The 25835-nt window shown below is 42.4% G+C and overlaps 1 protein-coding gene across 3 annotated transcripts in view; it reads right to left on the minus strand.

Moving 5' to 3' along the window:
- Positions 1-25835, minus strand: part of MPPED2 (metallophosphoesterase domain containing 2) — a 209560-nt gene that overhangs the window by 154683 nt on the left and 29042 nt on the right. The gene's annotated exons all lie outside the window — the stretch shown is intronic.

Consider the following 25835-nt stretch of genomic DNA (forward strand, 5'->3'; position numbering starts at 1 on the left):
CAAAAGGCAAAATGATCCACCCGAAGCAAAGAAAATGAAACAGAACATTCTCATTTAATTGAGTGTAACAAAGTGTGCTAAATAAACTTGGTAAAGCAATTCAAATCTGACTCTTCAAGCATACAGTTTTAATTATTTAAAGGGTTTATAGCAGAGTTAAGGATGCTTTAACTATATTAACTCTACACTGACAGCTTCCTGTAATTTCTCTGTAGGAATGTACACTTACTTTGGATTATGGGTGAAAAGAAGCAGCTATCAAAGCAAAGAGAAGGTCACAAGAGAAGCAAATATGCGATGTGGAGATGAGAGCGTAAAATGTTAAATAAGGAACAATATTTCATATCACCACCCCACCCTGGGTTATTAACATGCAGCAGAGAACACAGGCAAAGCTCAACACAAGATTCTCTGTACCAGTTGCCTCCAAGGCTTTGTTTAATTTTTTGTTCCTTTCCGCACTTTTGTAAAAAGACATAATCTGTTTTCACGATGGCAATGTTTGTGAGGGAAACAAAGGCAGTCAGTATACAACCTGCGGAGTCCTGCATTTCCTTAATGGTTAGTCTTTTAATTTTATTTTATCTTTGTCAGAGAAGAAGGAAGGAAGAAGAAAGGAGAACTGGAAGAAGACAAAAAGGATACAGGGACTGTGAACTGGTGAATACAGTGGGGCTCACTGAAAACCCAAAAAGAAAGTTTAACTTCTGCAAAAAAAAAAATTATATACATATATCTATATACACATACACCTGATTTTTTCCTGTAAAGGTTAGAAATTAACAATGCTGTCATCATGAAGAAAATTCACTAATCCACTGAGATCTCATGAGCAACCTAGAAACCCTTCTGATAGTATCTAATGTTGATTTTTTTAATATATATCAAAATGTTTGTCTTTCTTTCCATTACTAAGACTGTAATTACATTGTCTTAGTGGTTCTAAATTGTATCAGTTGACATTGCCTGTTCTTCCCGGACAATGAAGGACTGTTTCCTGCCACAGCAGACTATGTCACCCTCTGGAAGTGACACTTAATATTCTATTCCTACACCCAAAGTTAAGATGCTTGCTAGAAAGGGGCTGGGCACATCTATGCTGAAACCATCAACGTCTGAAAGAAAATTCATCAACCACTGGACTTTAAATTCATTATTTATATATCTTTATTTTCCAGTTCTGTTCTCATCCTAATGGTCAAGTACAGACACAGCCCCATTTCTTCCTTTCTGTAACTCAGTTAAGCTATGGGCACAACCAGTGCATCAAAATCCTTTAAGAAGGCGGTCCCCGACCTCTTTGGCACTAGGGACAAGGTGTGTGGAAGACAATTTTTCCATTGATTGGCAGAGGGGGAATAGGGATGGTGTGGGGATGATTCAAGCACATTAATTTAGTGTCCACTGTATTTCTATTATTATTTCATCAGCTCTACCTCAGATCATTGGGCATTCGATTCCAGAGGTTGGAGACCCCAGCTTTAAGAGTCTACACGAATTTATCAGAGGGACATCAGAGTCATCATTTTCAATTTATAAAACAGAAAGGAGCACTGACATAAATCCTTCCCTGTGAACAGGCCCCTGTGCTACGAACCTATTCGGTTTAGAGAAGTAAATCACCACTCAGTACATGTTGTGTTTCTTAGCTCTGTGCTGGACAATCATTTTCTATGACTATTAAAACATCAGTCAATTTCTGAGTGGTTTCAAGTCTTCCCCACTCTTGCTCCTCCTCCAGAGAAACACTCAAAGGTCCAACAGAATTAACGGTGAAATAAAGGGCAAGAAATAAAAAAAAATAGAAGAAATAGGAAGAAAAGAGAAAAATGAGTCCTCTCAGCTTTGAGCTGAAATAAAATGATGAATCAGAGGGACACAGGACGACTGAGAAGGTGTATCCGTCACCACCACCAACTTGATGTCATCCAAGGAAAACAATTAGCAGACACTGGGAAAGACATGGAGGACTGACTCCAGGAAGAGGACTGTGGAAGTCCAAAGCCAGGGGTGGGGGTGGGTTATGAACATGCAAAAACATGATTTACATACATCCCCTGACCCAGAGGCACTGATGTCCTTTGCTATCCATCAGAGGACGAGAAAATAAGACAGCATAGCCTGTCAGAGCCACACTGCAGGATAACAGGACAAGTATCACCTAGGGGTCACAGGAAAGAAGGCATCTCCACCCAAAGACATTCAGAGTTGGAAATAAGATGCCTAGTAGAGTAGGCAAGTTGCAGCAGATATAATTAAAGTTGAGACAACCCTAGGGAAATGACCATTTCCAAATTGAGCATGTGGTAAACACTTTGAAAAGGCAAGACAGCCAAACATTTTCCTGTAAAAGCGTGTTTAAGGGAGACCCTGACAGCTTTCAGAAGATCTACCTGTTCACGTTGTGGGAAGACCCTCCCGCTGCCTGTTCCCCCTTCCTTAACAACCTTACTGCTTACTGTTCATGCTGTTGACTTCTCACATGACCTAACATTTCCCCTAAGGCATCATGTCAAATATCCTAGCAAGTGAGTCTCTTACCAAGGCAATCTAACTCCCAGAGCCAGATTCAAATAGCAGAGTGAGATTTGCACGTACATCTGAGTACACCCAGGGGAAAATAAGATGACATGGGAAGATGAGAAGAAAACACTGCATCATAAAATCCCAGAGCTGGACAAAACCTTAGGCGGCATCGGGTTCAGTGCTTTATATGAAGCTTGAACCTCCTCTATCCCTTTCCTGGCTAGCTGACATAAATTTTCTCTCCAAGTTTTCCAGAGAAGGAAAGCCCCGCCCCTGCATCCCCCTTCTCTCCACCAGACAATTCTGGTTACTTGCTCTACTTGCTAGAAAGTTTCCAATCCAGAAACTCTAAGAAAGCTGAGCAGAGTCCAAAGGGACTTGGCCAGGAGCCTGAAGACTGAGCAACAGCTTGGCTGAGTTACTCATTTTGGGCAAGATATTCCACTCTTTCCATCTCGATGTTCTCATCTATAAAATGGGAATAACACTGCCTAATCTCTGCTGTTTGTGTTTAGTCACTCAGTCATGTCTGACTCTTTGCAACCCCGTGGACAGCATCACACCAGACTTCCCTGTCCATCACCATCTTCCAGAGTTTGCTCAGACTCATGTCCATTGAGTCAGTGATGCCATCCAACCATCTTATCCTGTCGTTCCCTTCTCCTCTTGCCTTCTATCTTTCCCAGCATTAGGGTCTCTTCCAATGAGCTGGCTTTTCACATCAGGTGGCCAAAGGATTGGAACTTCAGCTTCAGCATCAGTCTTTCCAATGAACATTCAGGGTTGACTTCCTTCAGGATTGACTAGTTTGATCTCCTTGCTGTCCAAGGGACTCTCAAGTCTTCTCCAGCACCAACAGTTCCAAGGCATCCGGTCTTCAGCACTCAGCCTTCTTTATGGTCCAGTTCTCACATCCATATATAGCTACTGGAAAAACCATGGCTTTGACTATATGGACCTTTGCTGGCAAAGTAGTATCTCTGCTTTTTAATATACTGTTTAGGTTTGTCACAGCTTTTCTTCCAAGGAGCAAGCGTCTTTTAATTTCATGGCTGTAATCACCATATGCAGTGATTTTGGAGCCCAAGAAAATAAAGTCTGTCACTGTTTCCACTGTTTCTCCATCTATTTGCCTTGAAGTGATGGAATCAGATGCCATGATCTTTGTTTTTTGAATGTTAAATTTTAAGCCAGCTTTTTCACTGCCTAATCTACTCTATCACTATAAGGAAATAAATTGTCAAGTACTGGATCTGACACGCAGCACATGCTCTGAAATTGAAGATCCTGAATGATGTAAGGTGGGGTGGAGGGGGGTCATGTTTGGCTATAAAGCCAGACTATCTGGCTATGAATCTCACTTCACTTTTATTAACAGTGTGACACCAAGCAACATGTTCATTCCTATGTCTTGGTTTCCTTACCAATAAAATGAATATAAAAATAGTTCCTAACTCATAAGATTGCCAAGAGGATGACAAAGAATACTGTACTCAAAGCACTTAGAACAGTGCCTGACACGCAGCAGACTATCAATGTTAGGTTTTAACTCAGTAGTAATATTTTTACTACTACTAGTAACAGTAGTTAAGTTTTTCTGACCTCCATGTCTCCTTCCATTATAAGGAGATAATAACAGCTAGCACACAGCTTTATTCAATGAAAGCTGATTACACACACGACGGCCAGCACAGCACTGGGCACATAATCCTCAGTCAATAAAAACATTCATTTCTTGGGGACTTCCCTGGTGATCCAGTGGTTAAGATTCCATCTTCCAAGGCAAGGGACACACCAGGGTTCTATCCCTGGTCAGGTCAGCTCAGGTCCCACACGCCACACGACTAATAAACCCACATGCCAGAATCACTGAGCCCACTCTCTCGTGCTGCGACTAGAGAGAAGCCTGTGAGCCCACGTGCCACAACAAAGATCCTGCATGCTATAACTAAGATCTGATGCAGATGAAAATGAAAATACTTTTTAAAAATTAAAACCATGCATTTCCTTCCTGTCACTTCTTTCTTAATCCTAGTTCTGCACTCAAACAGCAGAGAAGAAGAATTCAGTCCCTTTTCCATTGGAAAGTTCTTCAAATATCTGAGGACATGCATTATAACCCCCTGAAATCGTCTCTAACCTACTTGATTGGCCACGCTGTCCACAACTTTTTCTTTTGTGATAGGATGTCCAGTGCCCTCGGCATCCTGATGATCTGGATACAATCCAATTGGATAGAAAGCCTCTATCCATAGTGTCAGAACTCATGGGCCATATGGATTCATGGGGGGTTCCCTGATGGCTCAGACACCACCTTCAATGCAAGAGACCCAGGTTCGATCCCTGGGTCGGAAAGATCCCCAGGAGAAGGGAATGGTTGTCCACCCCAGTATTCTTGCCTGGAGAATCCCATGGACAGAGGAGCCTGGCGGGCTACAGTCCACGCAGTCACAAAAAGTTGGACACAACTGAGCAACTAACACAAGCACATATGGATTCATGGGCCCGTGAGCTGTTTATCCAAGATAAACGCTAGTACAGGCGCTGGAGAACCACCAAAGCTGGACACCCTGGAGGAGTTTCCTAGGGGAAGCCTGAGCTATCATCTTGAGCTTTCCAATTAAGTCTCCAGGTTTTGTGCCAAGCCTCAAATCTTGTTCTTGAAGCTTGATTGTCAAATGTTTATATATCCCATTGCCTACTCGAACAAATAAACCATTCTCATTCACTCCATCCTGACCCATTAGAGTTTTTTTGATTTTTTTTTTTTACCATAAAACACTAATATGATAATATTATTGCTTCCACTCTGGAAAGCTCTATTGGTCATATCTGTTATTTTTTCAATAGCAAATGTATACACTGTTGCAAGCCCTATTGACAGGTCTTCAGAAGAGCTGTAAATATGTGGTTTGTCATGACAGGAATTTCTTCTTTAGGCCAAATGAGAAGTAAAAGCCTTATGTACACATTTAGATTATAATGCACTGTCAAACAAGACTAAAACTCTTAACAAAGCATTTTAACAGGATTCCAATGTATTTATCATCTCCCATTCCACTTGAAAACTATGATGCTGTGCTTATGCATCCCAGTGACTTTAACAAGTTTTCAAATGTGATATTAAAGCTCTGAAAATTCAGCTGATGAGAGAGTTAAAGTTAGGTTTGTGATGTTACACCATCCACCCTAGACATAAGAATTCAGTCCACTTTCCAATAGATTGTTTGATAAAGATATGCAAAACCCTCTAGCAAAACAGTGAATAAATAAATACCAGGCTTAAGTTAGTACAGTAACAGAATTTTTCAACTGGAAGGGCTTCAGAGATGATCTAATCCTGTGTTTCGATTCTCTGAATATCGGCTTCATGGTTTTGCCTTTTTTGTATGCTATTACTTAATTTTTGTTAAGCATCTTATATTTTTTACACAATTTTGTTTAGTTTTGCCCTAAACAGTTTCATCTATGTAGGCATGAAGTGGATATGGTGATTGTACTTCTCAACTAACATTAAAAAAAATACATATGTGTAACAATTTTTAAGATTTGTCCAGCCTAAAGAACTAGAACTCAAGTTTTCTAACTTCTGATTCACTTCTCTTTTTACCTAACTTTGGAAGCTAAAAATATGCTTGGACTTGGAGAATAAAAGATGTTAAAAATAATAAAATGACATCAAAGCAAACCACCTAAAATCTTGGAATCATTAATATCTAGAGACTGCTCAAAATTATTGGAGTTCACTGTCAAAAATACCCAAGTCTTAGTGCACTGATGCCTCTATTTTTATGACTGCTATCCAACTGAATGGAGTCTCTTCAAACCTCAAGAAAATGCACATCAGAGTTCATTAGGAAAATAAGCAATACAGAATTTAATTTTTTGAGTACTAGTTAAGATAAAGTCCCTGATGCTGGGAAAGACTGAGGGCAGAAGAAGAAGAGGGCATCAGAGCATGTGATGGCCGGATGGCATCACCAACACAATGGACATGAACCTGGATAACCTTTGGGACATGGTGATGGAGAGCGGCCTGACGTGCTGCAGTCCATGGGGTTGCAGAGAGTCGGACCCGACTGCGTGACTGAACAACAACAAAAAATAAAGAGTGCTTTTCATTCTCGGAGACATCAAGTCACACGTGCAAACTGATTGTGAATGTTTCCAAACACAGGTGGCATTAGAGGGGCCACTTTAGCAGACAGACAAGCCTCATTAAAAATAGCTCTGGCTGTGAAGTCAGGGCCTTCCTGCACCCCCACTACATTGGTCATCAGTTAGTTACATGATCCTGGGCAAGTCACTGCCCTTCTTCTAACCTCTGTTCTTCAAGTGTGAAAAGAGAGGCAGGACCAAATTCTCAAATGATTACCTGCCTGGTTTCTCCACCACCAGAAATCCGCGCAAGACCTTAGAAACAAGTCAGTCTCATAAGCAGCTTAAAACATGCTCTTTCTCTTTGCAATTGTATTTTCTGCTTTCCAGACAATGCAAAAGTAAATGCAGTCCAGATCCTTCCAAACATAATCAGAATTAGCCAGACTTCACATACAAAGAGAAGTGAAATTGCAATTTAGGACCACAGATGGAGCTCCCAGGTCTTTCTAGTGTAAAACAGAGCAAAGAAACCAGAATCTCAGTTACCACAATTAAACAAAAATTAAACGATGTGGGATTTAACTAGTTGCTTCAAAAATGGGCTGTTCTCCATTTTCTAAAACTCTGAGCTGATGAAACTCTCCCAGTTTAGCCTTCGTGTCCCAGAACAGTAATGGTGCTGAAACATAGTGAGGACGCATAACACAGCCAAATGTTTAAATATACTCACATTTGTACCAAGGGCACTGCTTTCCTCTAACTGCTGAACTGCTGTATCAACACTGTTCTACCACCAACTAATTATAGCTAACAAAAGCCCACTGCACAGAGTGTGTCTCGTGTTTCATCTATTTTTTTCCTAGTACAGAAGTACAGTGCTGACGTCCAATGAATACTAAGTGGTCATAATTTAATTCTTCAAGCACTGCATGTGATAGGAATTTCCGGTCCTTCTGCTGGGTCCACTGGGGTGTTTCAGTGCCCATCAGGCTAGCTACTGTGGTAGCCACTGAAGCCGCTCCAATGGCAAACGGTTGGGTCATAAATATCCCACTGGAGATGTGTTGTCCAGGGTTAAATGTTTCCTGCTCTTTTAACAACCAGGTTTGTTAGCTTACACTTCTGGGTACTGGCCTTGCCTTTGAAAAAAGAAGGCATATGACACTGAACTGAGTGCCTGTCACTCCACACAGTCAACAAGGATTTCTTAAACACCCACCTGCATGCCAGAAGTCATGGTAAGCTCTAGGAAGACAAGGAAGCAGCCTACAAGGGTTCGGGAGTTGACCTGTCAGTTCCTTACAGGCATACCTCAGAGCTATTGTGGGTTCAATTCCAGACCGCCACAATAAAGTGACCAACACAAGAATTTTTTGGTTTCTCAGTGCATATACAAGTCATATTTACACTATACTATAGTCTATTAAGTGTGCAACAGCATTATATCTTTAAAAAAAAAACCAAGGTGCATGCTTTAAAAAATTACTGCTAAAAAATAACTATCACCTGAGCAGTCAGCAAGCTGCAAACTTTTTGCTGGTGGAGGGTCTTGCCTTGCTGTCAGTGGTGGCTGACTGACCAGGGTGGCGGCTGCTGAAGGTTGGGGTGGCTGTGGTAATTGTTTAAAAGAAGATAACAAGAAAGTCTGCCACATCAACTAATTCCTCCTTTCACAAATAATTTCTCTGCAGTATGCAGTGCCACTTGATAGCATTTCATTCACAGAACTTCATTCAAAACTGGCACCAGTCCTCTCAAATCCTGCTTCTTCTTTAATCAGGTAAGTTTACTTAATATTCTAAATCCTTTGCTGTCATTTCAACAGTCTTCACAGCATCTTTACCAGGAGTAGATTCCATCTCACTTCCTTTGCTCATCCATAAGAAGCAACTCTTCATCTGTTAAAGTTTTATGAGATTACAACAATTCAGCCACATCTTCAGGAACCACTTCTAATTCTAGTTCTCTTGGTATTTCCGCATTTGCAGTTACTTCCTCCACTTCAGTCTTTGACTCCTCTCAAAGTCATCCAGGAAGGCTGGAATCAACTTCCAAACTCTTGTTAGTGCTGATATTCTGACCTCTTCTCAAGAATCACCAGTGTTCTTAATGGCACCTAGAACAGTGACTCCTTCACTGTTTGATAACAGAAGGTTTTCAATTTACTTTGCCCAGATGCATGAGAGGAATCATTATCTATAGCAGCTACAGACATAAGAAATATTTCTTAAATTATAAACCTGAAAGTCAAAATGACTCCTTGTTCCAACAACTACAGAATGGATGTTGTGTTGGTGTGGCATGCATGCATGCTCGGTCGTGTCCAGTGCTTTGTGACCCCATAGACTGTAGCCCACCAGGCTCCTCTGTCCATGGGGTTTTCCAGGCAAGAATACTGGAGTGGGTTGCCATTCCCTTCTCCAGGGGATCTTCCCAATCCAGGGGTCAAACCTGTATTGGCAGGTGGATTCTTTACCACTGAGCCATCTGAGAAGCCCCCAACACCACCTTGTTGAGCATCTCCATCAGAGCTCTTGGCTGATTACATGCACTGTCTGTGAGCAGTCATATCCTGAAAAAAATATTTTTCTTTTTTTTTCCTGAACAGTAGGTCTCAGTAGTTGGCTTAAAATATTCAGTAAACCATGGTGTAAACAGATTTGTTGTCATCCCAGCATCACTGTGCCATTTACAGAGCACAGGCAGAGTTGATTAAGTATAATCCTTGGGAGTCCTTGTTGATTTCCCTGGTGGCTCAGACGGTAAAGCGTCTGTCTACAATGCGGGAGACCCGGGTTCGATCCCTGAGTTGGGAAGGTCCCCTGAAGAAAGAAATGGCAATCCACTCCAGGACTATATTGCCTGGAAAATCCCATGGACAGAGAAGCCTGGTAGGCTACAACAGGCTCCCAAAGAGTTGGACACAACTGAGCGACTTCACTTTCACTTTCACTTTGGGAATCCTAAATTCCCAAAGGAATTTTTGGAATGCTAAAGGAGCACAGGCTTCAACTTAAAGTCACCAACTGGATTAGCCCGTAACAAGATAGTCAGCTTGTCCTTGGAAGCTTTGAAGCCAGGCACTGACTTCTCCTCTCTAGCTATATAAGTCCTAGATGGCACCTTCTCCCAACATATGGCTTTTGGTCTGCATTGAAAAACAGCTATTTAATGCAGTGGTCCCCTTTTTGACCTTTTTGACACCAGGGACTAGTTTCCTGGAAGATGATTTTTCCATGGACCAGTAGGGGGATGGTTTCAGGGTGATTCAAGTGCATTACATTTATTGTGCACTTTATTTCCATTATTATTATATCAGCTCCACCTCACATCATCAGGCATTAGATCCTGGCAGCTGGGGACCCCTGGTTTAGTGTTGCCATCTTCATTAATTATCTTGGCTAGATCTTCTGGACAACGTAAAGCAGCTTCTACATCAGCACTTGCTGCTTCACCTTGCATTTCTGATGTGTTGGAGACAGCTTCTTTCCTTAAGCCTCACGATCCAGCTGTTAGTGTCAAACATTTCTTCTGCAGCTTTCTCAGCTCTCAGCTCTCTCAGTTTTGACAGAATTGAAGAGAGTTAGGCTTTTGTTCCAGAGAAGGCAATGGCAACCCACTCTAGTACTCTTGCCTGGCAAATCCCATGCACGGAGGACCCTGGTAGGCTGCAGTCCATGGGGTCGCTAGGAGTTGGACATGACTGAGAGACTTCACTTTCACTTTTTACTTTCATGCATTGGAGAAGGAAATGGCAACCCACTCCAGTGTTCTTGCCTGGAGAATACCAGTGGGATTCTGGGCATCTCCATCTCCTGGTGGGTTATCGTCTCTGGGGTCGCACAGAGTTGGACACCACTGAAGCAACTTAGCAGCAGCAGCAGCAGCAGCAGCAGCAGGCTTTTGTTATACATCAGGCTCTGGCTTAGGGGAATGTTGTGACTGGTTGGATCCTCTCTCCAGACCATTCAAAACTTTCTCCATATCAGCAATAAGGCTGTCTCACTTTCTTATCATTCATGCGTTCAGTGGAGTAGCACTTTCAATTTTCCTCAAGAACTTTTCCTTTACATTCATAACTTGGCTAAGTATTTGGTGCAAGAGACCTAGTTTTCAGTCTATCTTGGCTTTTGGCATGCCTTCCTCACTAAGCTTAATCATTTCTACTTTTCTTTGATTTCAAGTGAGAGCTGTGCAACTCTTCCTTGGACACTTAAAGGCTACTGTAGGCTTATTAATTATCCTAATTTCAATATTTTTTGTGTGTCTTAGGGAATAGGGAAAGGAAACAGAAGGAGAGAGAGCAGGAAACAGCTGGTCAGAAATACACAAAACATGGCCTGGTTTGTGGCACCCAATGCCCTGTAACAATTACAACAGTTACATCAAAGATCACTGATCACAAATCACCATGGTAAGTATAACAATAATGAAAAACGTTGAAATATTGTAAGAATTGCCAAAATGTGACACAAAGTCACCAAATGCTGCTGGAAAAGTAGTACCAAAAGATTTGTTCAACATAGGCACTGCCACAAACCATCCATTTGTAAAAAACAAACAAAATGCAGCATCTGTAAGCACAATAAAATAAAGCACAATAAATCTAGGTATGTCTGCATTCAACAAATGTATGATTTCTATTCAGTCACTGAGCTCTTTCCCAGACATTTATTAAGCACCTTCTATGGACCAGATTGCGCTAGGTGCTGGGGAGACAGGTAAAGCCAAGCCCCAGAAGGTTTCTGTGGTGTATAAACAGGTGATTTATGAAACAACTTGTGAACAGCTAGAATTAAGGACCTGCGTGGTGGTTGTTGTCGCAAATAATCAAGGATGTGTGGGGTACTGTGGGATAAAGGAGAAAATGCCTGGCACTGCTTGCAGGTTAGGAAGGACAGGGAACATCACAATGGACACAGGACACCAGGGGGTGTGTCAATTCCATTTCAAATGCAGGGGACAAAGGAGCTCAGGCTCAGAAAGAAGAGGCATGAGAGTGGCCTGAAGCTGGAATCTGAATTGGAATTTAAACAAGCACAGAACTTGGAAAGTCAGGCAAAAAAAAAAGGAGCTATCCAGGCCAACAGTGGACACTGCAAGGAAGCACATCACTTATTTAGGGACTTGTGAGTGAAGAGGCAATGCCAGAGCAGAGTCACTGTGTCAGAGAGCAGTAGAAGGTTCGAAAGGCTGGTGGGACTGGGGACCACACCAAGGAGAGCCAGACTGTAGGGCCTGAACCAGTCCTGGAGGCTGTGGAAACCCACCCCCTCCACCACACTCACTGAAAGGTGCAAGGGGCCACAAAGAAAGCTGGCTTTAAGGAAAACTGACGTGGCCACTGCAGGATGTGAGGGATGGGAAGGTGCTGGGGGTACCAAAGAAAAGGAGGCTGACTCAAAATTACCTGCAAAAAAAATCTAGGCGTATGTTTGATAAAGCCACACCCAGTAAAAACAGAAAGTAGAGGATAAGAAGGAAAGGCAGTAGAAACCTGATGGTATTATAGATAGAAACTGTCAATGATCATTGGAGAAGTAGTCAAAAATGAACTACAACATCCTACATGACTGTAGTTCCTGTAGCTCCATCTGGTCCCCACTTTTATCACTGATCTGATGCTACAGACAGAGTGTCTGTGTCCTCCCCTGAAATTCATACGTTGAAGCCCTAATATGATTGCATTTGAAGGTGCAGTCTCGGGGAGGTAATTAGGTCAAGAGGAAGGAACCCTTATGAACGTAGTGAGTGGCCTTATAAAAAGACACAAGAAAGATGACCTTGACAGAGCAAGAAGGCACCCATCGACGGGATCTCACCAGGAACTAAACTGGCTGGCAGCTTAATCATGGATTTCCCAGGCTCTGTAATCATAAGAAATACATATTTGCTGTTTAAGCCACTCAGTCTGTAGTACTTGTGATAGCAACTCAAGCTGACTAAGACATCTGGATGAAATCTGGATACCGACATAGAATTTTTCGGCTGAAAATAATGATAGTCATGATGGGGAGTAACAGCAACCGTTTTCATTTTGAAGCCAGGTGCTATGTGATGCCCTTCATCTGAACAGCTTTCATTTAATCCCTACAGCAGGTAGGCCCCATATTTCTCCCATTTTACAAATGAGGAACCTGAGACTCAGATTAAGCAAAGGCACAAGGCCAGTAGGTGACTCTACCCCAAGATGACCATCCAGAGTCTGCTCTGTCATCTGACAGGTTTACAACCTCCTCTTACACAGCTTTCCTGGTGGCTCAGATGGTAAAAAATCTGCCTGCAATGCAGGAGACCCAGGTTCAGAAAGATCCCCTGGAGAAGGGAATGGCAACCCACTCCAGTATTCTTGCCTGGAAAATTCCATGGACAGAGGAGCCTGATGGGATACAGTCCATGGGGTGGCAAAGAGTCTGACACGATTGAGCAACTAACACTTACACAGCACACCCAGACGTTAGGGCAGATTCTGTCCAAAAATGGGGCATACAGTTTTTTAAATCAATAATTACAATGACCAACTTCAAAAATAAAATGCGGGTGATTTTCAAACACTGGGTGCACCTGAAAACCATGTCTTCATCTGGCCCAGTCCAGGGGAAAGAACGTTAAGAGACATAAAAAACACAACCATTTACTTTTTTAAATGTTGGGGCAGATATTCATGAAGAGCGTTGGGTCTAATGGATAAAAAGGAATTTTTTTTTTTTTGGTATTAAAACTCTGCCAAAGGAAACTGAATTCTCCTTCTTCACTTTTCAATTCATCAAAGTCAAGTTTTCTAAGGCTCAATGTCTCACAAGAAGCTGTTAACAGAATTTGTTGTTTAGTTAATTGTGCTTATCAGAAGTGTTCAGTTCAGTCACTGAGTCAGGTCTGACTCTGCAATCCCATGGACTGCAGCACGCCAGGCTTCCCTGTCCATCACCAATTCCCAGGGCTTGCTCAAACTCATGTCCATCAAGTCAGTGATGCCATTCAACCATCTCATCCTCTGTCATCCCCTTCTCCTCCTGCCTTCAATCTTTCCCAGCATCAGGGTCTTTTCCATTGAGTCAGTTCTTTGCATCAGGTGGCCAAAGTATTGGCCCTTCAGCTTCAGCATCAGTCCTTCCAATGAATATTCAGGACTGATTTCCTTTAGGATTGACTAGTTTGTGTAGGTAACTTCATATTTGCATGGCTAAAGGGCCTTTTTAAAAGTGTGTGGCCAAAAGTTGAATTTTAACAGTCCACAATAAGGGAGCAACAGAGAATGAGATGGTTGGATGGCATCACCAACGCAATGAACATGAGTTTGAGCAAATTCCAGGAGACAGTGAAGGACAGGGAAGCCTGGCATGCTGCAGTCCATGGTGTCACAAGAAGTATGACATGACTTAGTGACTAAACAACAACAAAATGTTTTTCCAACTTTGAGCTAAGTTTATTGACTTACTTTCAAAAAATCAGTTGTCCCTAAGTCAGAAAGACCATTTTATATATGCATGAACATCACGTAAGTCCATTACGAGACAAATGCTTATTCTTAAGACCACATAATATGATTAATTAAAATCAGAATTTGCTAAATCATGCCTGACTCTTTTGAAACTCCATGAACTTTAGCCCGCCAGGCTCCTCGGTATATGGGATTATCCTGGCAAGAATACTGGAGTGGGCTACCATTTCCTTCTCCAACTTAATATGATATCAACATTTAAAGAATGAATCCAATACAATAATTTTCAGACTCAGCATATCTCACTCTGGAGACTGTTTCATGACAGTAAGAAAACCATTTTACCCTACATTTCTACCTTTTGATGAACTAGCTGGTCCACTTCTACTGTAAAAATTATTGAGTTGGCCCAAAAGTTCATTCAGGTTTTTCTGTACCATCTTACCAAAAAACCCAAATGAATTCTTTTGGCCAAACCAATACATAGTTCCTACGTAATGGCAGAATCCACAGAGGACTACTTTCCTCTCTGGAAGTGAGCACTTACTACCTCGGTAGAGTATTTCATAGTTTACATTTCCCCAAGGGTATCTCAGGGTTGGTGTATTCAAGGTACAGACTACCTGGTGGGCAACTTGCCCACGATCGCCCAGCTAGTACATAGTTGAGAAACATTCAAATCTAGGTCTGACTGCATATCCAATAGTCTGTTTACCAAGACTAGTAACAGAGGGAAATACCCTCTCCCATGTCAACTTCTGATTAACATTGGCTAAACTCAGTATTATAAACACTAAGATCATGGCATCCAGTCCCATCACTTTATGCAAATAGAAGGGGGAAAAGTGAAAGCAATGACAGACTTTATTTTGAGGGGGCTCCAAAGTCACTGCGGACGGTGACTGCAGCCATGAAATTAAAAGACACTTGCTCCTTGAATGGAAAGCTAAGACAAACCTGGACAGCAAATTAGAAAGCAGAGATATCCCTTTGTCAACAAAGGTTTGTATAGTCAAAGCTATGGTTTTTCCAGTAGTTATATAGGGATGTGAGAGCTGGACAATAAAAAAGGCTGAGCATCAAAGAATTGATGCCTTCAAACTGTGGTGCTGGAGAAGACTCTTCAGAGTCCCTTGGACAGCAAGGAGAGTCAACCAATTAATCCTAAAGGAAATCAACTATGAATATTCATTGGAAGGGCTGACACTGAAGACCAAGCTCCAGTACTTTGGCCTGTTGGTGTGAAGAGACAACTCACTAGAAAGCCCCTGATGCTAGGAAAGACTAAAGGCAAAAGGAGAAGGGGGCGGCAGAGGATGAGATGGTTAGATAGCATCGTAGACTCAGTGGACACGAATCTGAGCAAATTCTAGGAGACAGTGGAAGACAGAAGAGCCTGGTGGGCTGCAGTCCATGGGGTCGCAAAGAGTCAGACACAACTGAGCACTGAGCAACCACAACCACAACCACCACCAACCTCTCCAGGTTTCCCTGTTGAGTGACACTGGCAAGTCTACCAATAGGTGTGACTAGCAATTAGTCCTCCACCCCAAGTTTTTGAATTAGCCATTTAAATCATTTGGTCCAGGATTAGTAAGATATAGCCCAAAGACAAAATCTAACCCAGTGCATGTTTTTAGAAAGTTTTACTGGAACACAATTGCATTGTCTGTTTAAATATTGTTAAGGTTGCTTTTGAGTTACAACAGCAGAGTTTCATAGTTGTGACAAACACCATATGGCCTGCAAAGCTTGAAATATTTACTGTCTGGACCTCAGGAGGAAAGTCTGTCCACTCCTGATTTTGTTACTCAACATTTATTAAGAGACAACCATGTGTTAGATACTTTATTACTAGAAATAATACCTGAAATTTATAGTAGAAATTTAGTATCTACTATGTGCCAGGGGCCTTTCATGTATTATTACATTTGATTCCCTCAAGATCCTTCTGTACAGGACGGGTGTGCGTGTGTACACACGTCTGCCATGCATGTGAGCCTTTTTGTATTCTTTCCAAATTTTACTTAAGGTCACATAGTAAGCTTGGGACTTTGGACTCAGAGCTGGTCTAAACCACAAGTTTCTGCCCTTTACTATATGAACTGTTTCTAAGGGAAAAATTTAAGACTGGAGTGAGTATCCTTTTAATGGAATGATAACGCCTCCAGGCATTATCTGATCCCACGGGGATACAGGCCTTAGTCTGTGGGCTATTATACAACTTTGTAACTTGTAGGTAAGTGAAAGCAATGCAAATAAGATTTATAAACACAAATAACTTCTGTCCAGTGGAGGTTCAATTGACTCCCCTCCAGTTTTGCATCCATTTGTGAATGAATTTACTTCAACATTCTTTTATTCTACATAAATTCATGGTCCTCCTAAGAACCTGTCATAACAGGTTTTTATTTTTGTTCTCTTGTTAATGAGTTATATAAAATTTTTAACAAGTGTTCACTTTATATCTATGAGTCAGAATTTTTAAGAATTATTCTTTTATAAGAGTTGCCATTTTTACCATCTTGAACTTCACATTTTTGCTTGGGAGGGTATGCGTACCAAACCATCAATGTCACCATAAATCACATATTATCTATGCAGGTCAGAAAGTAGGGAGAATAAAGTGATTAAGAGCTCACTGCAGGGGTCATTTATGTCACTTAGGGCATCAACAGGGTCTGAGTTGAGGCCACAGCTCTGTCTCTGCCTAGCTTTGAGACCATGAACAAACCACTAAATTTCTAGAAGCCTCAGGTACCTCATCTGTAAACTGGGGATGATAATAGTAATTACCTTCTAAAGTTGATACAAAGATTAAGTAATTGTTGCTTATAAAGGGACGGGGCTTCCCAGGTGGCGCTAGTGGTAAAAAAAAAAAAAAAAAAAAAAAAACCCGCCTGCCAATGCAAGAGGCTTAAGAGACACAGGTTCGGTCTCTGGGTCGGGAAGATTGCCTGGAGGAGGACATGGCAACCCACTCCAGTATTCTTGCCTGGAGAATGCCATGGACAGAGGAGCCTGGTGGGCTACAGTCTGGAGCGTCTCATAGAGTCAGACACGACTGAGTGACTGAGCAAATGGTGCATATTAAGTGCTCATTAAGTGCTAGCAATCATTACTGTGATTCTTCCAAGAAAAAGATTGATGGAAGGAATTAATTCCATTTTGGGGATGGGAAGGTCTTCACAAAGTGGATATATTTTATTTGGGTCTTGAAGGGGCAGGAGCTCACCAAGCAGAGAGCTAGAGTAACGTCATTCAACACAAAAGGAACAGGATTTTAAAAAGAGAGAAGTAAGAAGGTGAGGAAGTGAGTCAGAGGGCCAATTTATAGGAAGGTTATTCCCTGGTGGACATAGTGTTTATAAGGTGACCTGAATTTTCCTAAAGTGTTAAAGCTTGTACCTCTCTACTTCACAGTGGTGTGAGACTGCTAAGTCAGGTCAGAACACATTATTCAGATTCACAAAACGCAGACAACAAATCACCATGACTACAGTTATGACACTCACCCAGCCCAGGTACCCAATCGGAACAAGTGGTTGTATTGTTTTAAACTTTATAAAAACAACAAATGGTACTAGCCAAGAATGACTGAGCCCAAAGTACAGCTCACATTTTATAGAGACCAAACTTCCTACATGGAGAAGGCGATGGCACCCCACTCCAGTACTCTTGCCTGGAGAGTCCCATGGGACGGAGGAGCCTGGTGGGCTACATACAGTTCATGGGGTCGCGAAGAGTTGGACACGACTGAGCGACTTCACCGTCAGTTTTCACTCTCATGCACTGGAAAAGGAAATGGCGACCCACTGCAGTATTCTTGCCTGGAGAATCCCAGGGACAGAGGAGCCTGGTGGGCTGCTGTCCATGGGGTCGCACAGAGTCGGACATGACTGAAGTGACTTAGCAGCAGCAGCAAACTTCCTGCCGTGTACTTTAACAGTGAGCTTACATTCAGTGCAAACACACAAACACACACACACACACACACGATCTCCTAAACACCCACGGAAATAACACACAAATCTTTTTACACCCTAGTCCTTACCTTGGCCAGATCCAATTCCTTTCAGCACCTGGTTATGTGTCATTTCTACATTCTTTTATTGGTCTCATGATAGTTCACATGTAAAATCACCCTGTTCTATTTCAAACCAGTGACTTTCTTGGAAACTTTGGGTAGGGGAATAAACTTCAGCTAATTCTCAGGTCCCTATCAACATTTGCAAAATGTTTGCTAGAAAGTCAGCATCCACCTTGATTGCATAAGTCTGTTTGTGCTTCTTCATGCTGCATATATCAATTCGAATGCTAAACTGCAGAGGGCTGTTCTCTGAAGTGCATTCCACAAAACTGCTTACTGTAGTGCCCGGCCAGTCGTCTAAGACTCAGGCGTGCTAGGATCTTTTTGCTAGAGCAGTGATGGATAAGATGAAAAGGAGGTTAGGCTACTTTAGTTTTCTGGCAAGATAACTTCCTCAAAAAGTCTTCGCCTTTTCAGAAAAAAAGAGAGAGAATAAAATCTTAAAAGTACTGCCTGTGCCCTACTATCAGTTACCCTCCGCCCCCAATCTCTGGAGGTTGGGCTGTGTGATTGTTTCAAGCTCTCTTCTTTCTGAAGAGGAGACCACGTGGCCACTGCCATCCATAAAGGCTGAAGCAAGTGTACTTAGCTAAAGGGCATTGCAATAATTTTTCTCATCCACGTGAGAAAGTTAGCCTTGAAAATTCTCTGGCTCACTGCCTGTTTTTAAATCATCAGTTAGGGAGGGGTGGCCAAGGGGGCATGTTAAGTTCTAGCCAGTCCCCTCCTCATTCCCATATCAATTGCTCCTGAAAATAACAATAACAACAATAATAATTAAAAGATGGTAGTCCCACTCAAGCCTTCGATTTGCTGTCGAGGAAGTGCTGAAGACTTTGATATTTTAATAGGCAGTGCCTCCAAATGCCCACGGTAGGAAAGCGGTCTTGGCTGACAGATTAAACTTGATTAACGTTGGAGCTGGCACTATTCTGTGAAGACAATGTGATTCCTGCTGGAATCTAGGGCGGGTGGTGGCCTGAGAAAGTCACTGGAAGCATTTCTAACCCCCAACTACAAAACAGCTTCTGCTTCCGAAGAAATTACTGTGTTTTTTCCCACCCAACAGTAAAAATTATGAACCCATTTCATTCAGTGCAGCGGGACTGGAATATAATCTCTCCTTGTCCTGTAGCAAGTATTTAAGAGTTAGGACTAGCAAAGAGAAATCTAAATGTTTGCTATAGAACCTGTGGACAGGCAGGGATGTAAGAATAGCCAGGAATTTTGATATGGGTTTGGCAAAGCAAAACTTCTCTTGAGCGCTGCTGGCAATTTAGCACAGACAATTTTTATATAGTGCTCTGAAGTATGGACAAGCTTACACACATCTATACTTGATGCTTCCACACCTTGCCCGGCTGAATAAATGGACTCTTGTTCTTCTTGGACATTTCCCTCGAGAGTGCACTCTCAAGGGAAAAGAGTAAACCTTGGCCAGGCCTGACAGAGGGTTCCCTAGGAACCAAAGGCAGAGCCCTCACCTAGGAAAATATGCAATCTTCCCACGAGGTCCAGTTTGGGGCTGGCTTTTTCTTGATAAGAGGTCACAAGACAGGCAAATCTCTGAATAGTGCTGCAGGGTTTCTAGGTGAAAGCTTTTTTTTTTTCTTCTCCTCAGGAGATTGAGTATTACTCACTCAACTTGTTCTCTGCAAACTGGACTCCTCTGGGAAGTTCCAGTTACAATCTAAACTTAAGTCCATGACTTTGCCCCTTCTGATCTGCTTACAAGTTCCTTCCTCTTTGACTCGTATGCTGGTACAACCCTTCAGACTTTTTCAAAAAGCTGCTTCATATATAATCTGATTTCATCCTCACCTTGTAGGTAAAAAAGACAGTGCTGTTTTTGCCAGTGGAGCCTCAGATCCAGACGGGTTGAGTGACTTGCTCAGGTCAATGTTAGCATCAGAACTGGATCCGCAGTCCATGAACAGGAACAAAATTATTGCAACTCCCAGGAACAAAAACACTGACTTCCATCAATGAAGTTGTTTGCCAAGCATCAGGCACTGTGCCAGAATTTTATAAACTTTCCCTCGTCTATTCCTTGCAAGAACCCTATAAGGTGGGTACTATTAATCCCATGATCTTTCCAGGTGGCAGGAGTGGTAAAGAACCTGTCAGCCAACGCAGGACACGTGAGAGACTCAGGATCCATCTCTGGATCACAAAGAGCCCCCGGAGGAGGGCATGGCAAATCACTCCAACATTCTTGCCTGGAAACTCCAAGGATAGAGAAGCCTGGTGGGTTACAGTCCATAGGCTCACAAAGAGCTGGACACAACTGAAATGACTTTAGCACAAGTGCATTCAGCCCATTCTACAGATGAGAATTACTGAGTTGATGAGGTTAAATAATCTCCCCAAGGTCAGAGATGCCATAAATGGTGAAGCTTCAATGACAAGGGAAGTCTGTCTGATTCCTGGCCTGCTGCTGCTAAGTCGCTTCAGTCGTGTCCGACTGTGTTCAACCCCATAGACGGCAGCCCACCAGGCTCCCCTGTCCCTGGGGTTTTCCAGGCAGGAACACTGGAGTGGATTAACATTTCCTCTCCAATGCATGAACGTGAAAAGTGAAAGTCAAGTCGCTCAGTCGTGTCTGACTCTTAGCGACCTCATGGACTGTGGCCCACCAGGCTCCTCCGTCCATAGGATTTTCCAGGCAAGAGTACTGGAATGGGGTGCCATTGCCTTCTCCGGACTCCTGGCCTAGACACTATTATATTGCCTCCTAGTTCGATACTTTTTTCTCCATAAATCCAATGTTAAATTGAAGAAATACAAGTTTTTTTCCAGATCTGAGGAGTTCAAATATTAGGTACTACGTTTAATACCTAATAAACTTCTGAAATTCAAGTTTTGTCCGCTCCGATACTGCCCAAAGAAAATACTCTAAAAACCATAAAGTGCTATCTTTGATCAGGTGTTTTGACCGGTCCAAATATCATTCACATCCATCTCAGTTCATTTAAAAGAAAAACAAATGGTTTCATATAAATTCCTGCATGAAATTTACTAGAATCCCTCAGAATACTTTATGAGCATAATAAGTTCTCAAAACAGAATGGATTCAAATCACAAATTTACAAGTGGACAGTCTCTGAACCTCATACTTCAGTTTTCACATTAGGGGTAAAAATATTTACCCTACAGGGATGTTGTGAGGAAATAGTAAGAACACACTGGGGACAGTGTAAAGAAGCAATAATGATCACAATTAATTTTGTTTTGGGGCTTCCCAGATGGCGCTAGTGGGTAAAGAACCTGCCTGCCAATGCAGGAGACACAGGTTCGATTCCTGGGTCGGAAAGACCCCCTGGAGGAGGGCATGGCAACCCACTCCAGTATTCTTGTCTGGAGAACCCCCACAGACAGAGAAGCCTGGCAGGCTACAATCCACAGGGTCGCACAGGGTTGGACACGACTGAAGCGACTCAGCACATACAGTATTGTTTTATTATTTCTGTCTCTCCAAAATTTCTCAGAATTGCCTAAATTTCACTAGGATGACAAAAATCTGATAGTCTTCTTAATGAATTATTCCCACATTCTCTTCTAAACAGACAATAAAGCAGCTTATACAAGAAAGACCATACCTTCGTGATTCAAAATTCAACCCTCTCTTAAATGATTATCCACCTGACAGTATTAGAATTGCCAAGTCTTCTAGGTCACCCCAGTACTAGTGTCAAATAGGTGATATTATACACAAAAATAACGTGTTAACTCAGTCAAATAAGAGTCCCTGAGACAGAAGTCACCAGACTCACCAAGGGTAATAAGCAAATTTCCCTGACCCAGAAAGGTAAATTTCCCCCCAATATGAGAAATTAGTATTCTGCCGTAAAAAAAAAAAGAAAAAAAAAACCTTTTTTCCTCCGAACTAGAGAATATATGCTTACTAAAATTACGAATAACTAACATTAATAAAATTAAGAACAGGCATATAAAAAGCAAAGAAGAGGAACCCAACCTCAGCTCCATAAGAAGAGCTACTGGTAACATTCTGGTCTCTTTCCATTTCGTCTTTTCACTATACATTTTAAAAACGTAATTGGGATCATTCTGCATTCAAAATGTTATATTTCAGGGATTTTTTGGCTCCATTTAAATCATTACAATGTCAGCATTTTCAATGCTACTGCAGACTCTATAAACGTTTTCACTGGCTGCAGGATATTTCATGGGTTAGTTTTGTCATAATTTTCTTAGCCATTTCCCATTGCTGAACTCCCCCAAAAGGCTTTTAAGCTGTCAAGCCCAGACAAGATTTCTAGACACACAGCCCTAACACTGGGGCTGTCTGTGATCGTGAACTGGGCCATCTGGGGCACTTGCTATATAACTTCATGCCATAAGTGAGAAACACTGTGGGTCCTGCTCTTCAAATGCCAACAGATCAGGAGTTCAGTGATGTGTGAACCCCACATGCCAATAGTTCTGGGCAAAAATTACAGTAACTCCTCTAAGAAAAATAAAATCATATTTTGGACGGTCCCCGCCACCCATGGTGAGCCCAGGAATGAGCACAAACATCTTCCACCTGTGCAGTGCGTGCTCCAATGAAAACACAGGGCACAGATGTATCTCCTTTCCTCTTCTTCCCCTACACAGTTTATTTCCAAAACTCAGTTCCATCACCACTCCACACCATTTGCTGCCAACTGCACCATCAAACCTACTTTATAAAGGAAACTACCAAGTAGAACTTGTTTGGAGTCACAGAATGTCACACCAAAGTCAGAAAACGATAATCAGGGCTCACTCACTCCCTCCATGCTCACCCACGAACATCACCTTAAGGTCCAAAACCAATGACATTAAAATTCAGTTTCATGGCTTTCAAATTTGGGAAGGATGGTGTTGTCTCAAAAACACAACTTGTGAGTTACATTTGCATCTCCAGCAGTTAAAAAACACATTATTTTTTTATGAAGCAAATAAAGTTCGAGCAAAGGGAAGACAGCATTTCTTTCTGCAGACGGACTTCCAGGCACAGCAGCCAGAATTTTGAAAATCGTCATTGTCAGCTGTTAAAAACAAGATTGAGACACAGGAAGTTGAAAGTCAGGATGGCCTCATGGAAAAGAATGGGCTTTGTCATAAGAGCTGGGTTTAAATTCTAATTCAGGCCTCATGAAGAAGGGACCCCTCCACAGCCACTTCAGAGGGTTCTCAGAGTGTTAAATATGGTATCTACAATTCCAAGGACCATCTCTGACACAAGGGCAGGTCTGTTTTACATTTTGCAGTCGTTAAGTCGTGTCCGACTCTACGACCCTATGAACTGTAGCCTGCCAGGCTCCTCTGTCCATGGGATTTCTCAGGCAAGAATACTAGAGTGTGTTGTCATTTCCTTCTCCAGGGAATCTTCCTGACCCAAGGATCAAACCTATGTCTCCTGCATGGCGGGTGGATTCTTTACCATGGAGCCACCAGGGAAGCCAGGATTTCAGTATATTAACAGGAAGATTCAAGGGGAAGCTGTCAGGTAGTCAGGTTACACTGACCATTTCATGACTGTAAATAATCAGAAACATAAATCAAAGACCTAGAGATTAAGAAATGGAGTACTGCTCTATTTTTTTTAACTTTATGAGACAAACTAAGAACTAAAGAGAAAATGCACACTCTTCCCAGATGTCTTGGGATACCTTAACCAACACACAGGGTCCTCCAGGCACTTTGTGAATTTCCTAACTGCCCAGCAAGATTCCCTACTCCCAGGCCAGTTCTCTACCCAGAGATACAGCAGCTGCATGCCCACCACTCAGCTTGGTCCCAGGCCAGGTTCCTGGGCTGACTCTGACCAACTCTGACCATAGATGGCATCCAAAAAATTCTAGTCCGTTCCTCAAGCAGCTCAGGGGTAAGCCACTTGGGCATCTCCCTCTGCTTTGCCTTCCACTTCAGTCTAGTAAATGGGCTTCTGCCTCCTTCCTGCCTTAAGCATGTATGCTAACCCACTTCAGTTGTTTGACTCTTTGCAACCCTATGGACTGTAGCCCGCCAGGCTCCTCTATCCATGGGGTTCTCCATGCAAGAGTACTGGAGGGGGTTGTCATAACCCCCTCCAGGGAATCTTCCCAACCCAGGAACTGAACCTGTGTCTCTTACGTCTCCTGCTTTGGCAGGCGAGTTCTTTACCCCTGGGCCACCTGGGAAGCCCAAGCCTCTTATAACCTACCACAATTCCACGGCATGCAAGCCAATCGCCCTCACTCTGTTCCTTTAAGGTTGGGCTCCTATTTTAAAAGCTGAAAGATTTATATGATCTGAAGAGAAACCAGGATATAAGGCTCTGATTTTAGAATTTCTTCCCCCAAACTCAACAGTATTTACTAGAGGTTTCCCACCAGCTGCCACACCTTTGGGGCCAGACAATCCCTCCCATTTGCCTTCCCTTAAGCCTCCTCTCCCTGACATGACTGCACTAGTACACAGTTCCTCACAGTCTCAGACCTTCTCATTCTTTCCAGACCTGCAGCTCACACCAACCCCAAGGCGTCCCCAGGACTCCACAGCAATGCTGGACTGAAATATCTAGCTTTCTCCACCACCCTTCTAGATGCCACTGTGTACAACAGCGGAATCAGCATCACCTATGCAACTCATCTCCAAGGACAAACCGTTCTCACTACAATGCAAATACCTTTATTTCACATTGGGAGTATCTCCTTCCTTGCTATAGGAGTGACCCAAGTTCAGGTCCTCTGAATTGTTCATTCAGCCTTAACTCCAGTCACTTGGGAGCCCTGGCACTCCAAACACCAGCTCAATACTGTCACTCTCTTTTTTGTGACATCAAAACATGAACAGATTCACAGATGTTTCAGCAGTTAGGGAGACTTACCCCACGTCTTACAGATAAGAAACTGAGGCTGGAGAGACCTGTCCAGTATCAAAGTTTGAGTCAGCAGCTATTCCGAAACTGGAGGCTCACTCAGGCTGCTGATGTATTCTTAGATGAGTATATCTAAGAACCAGTGAAAGAAATAAATCTTGACACACTTCTCTGGAATCTGAAACGCTTCTTTCCAGTCAGTACAAAGCCCAGTCTCCTATCAGCGTGTTCTTTGAGGAAGTTTGTCTTCCAAAGGCTTCTAAATGTACTTTTCACAGTGGAGAAAAGTCTTTTCCTTCTTAAATATTTATGCTCAGCTTTGAGTGTTGAGCTGGATGGGTTAACAGTCTTGAGCATTCCTTCTGGAATTCCATGACTTGTGAGTATAATATTTCAATCTGTACCCCTCTCTTGCATTATCTTCCAATCCACGTGGCATCTGAGTACAAAATCCAGGAATACAGAGAATTCTGAGTAACATCAGCCTGAAGTCTCAGAATACTCGAAATGCCAGGATCCTTGGCGACCATCTGCTCTAACCAGCATTAGTTCCATTTTACAGATGCGGGCACTGAACCCCACAGTGCTTGAGTCTCAGTCCAATACGATTTTCTCCATGGATCCTGAAATAATGAATTCCTCCATATCTGCGTTTCTATCTGAGAGAATAAGTCATCCTAGGTCATGTTTCTCTACAGAGCCTCAATCAATGGAACTATTCCAAAAATATGTTTCTGGATCTGGATTGTATTTATTTCATGCTTCTTCATGACTTCAGTATCACATGGTTTTATCATGAGATTTGATTTAGAAATGAAAACAGTCAAAAT

Source organism: Ovis canadensis, chromosome 15 (genome assembly GCF_042477335.2).
Source record: "Ovis canadensis isolate MfBH-ARS-UI-01 breed Bighorn chromosome 15, ARS-UI_OviCan_v2, whole genome shotgun sequence".
Taxonomy (NCBI): Eukaryota; Metazoa; Chordata; class Mammalia; order Artiodactyla; family Bovidae; genus Ovis; species Ovis canadensis.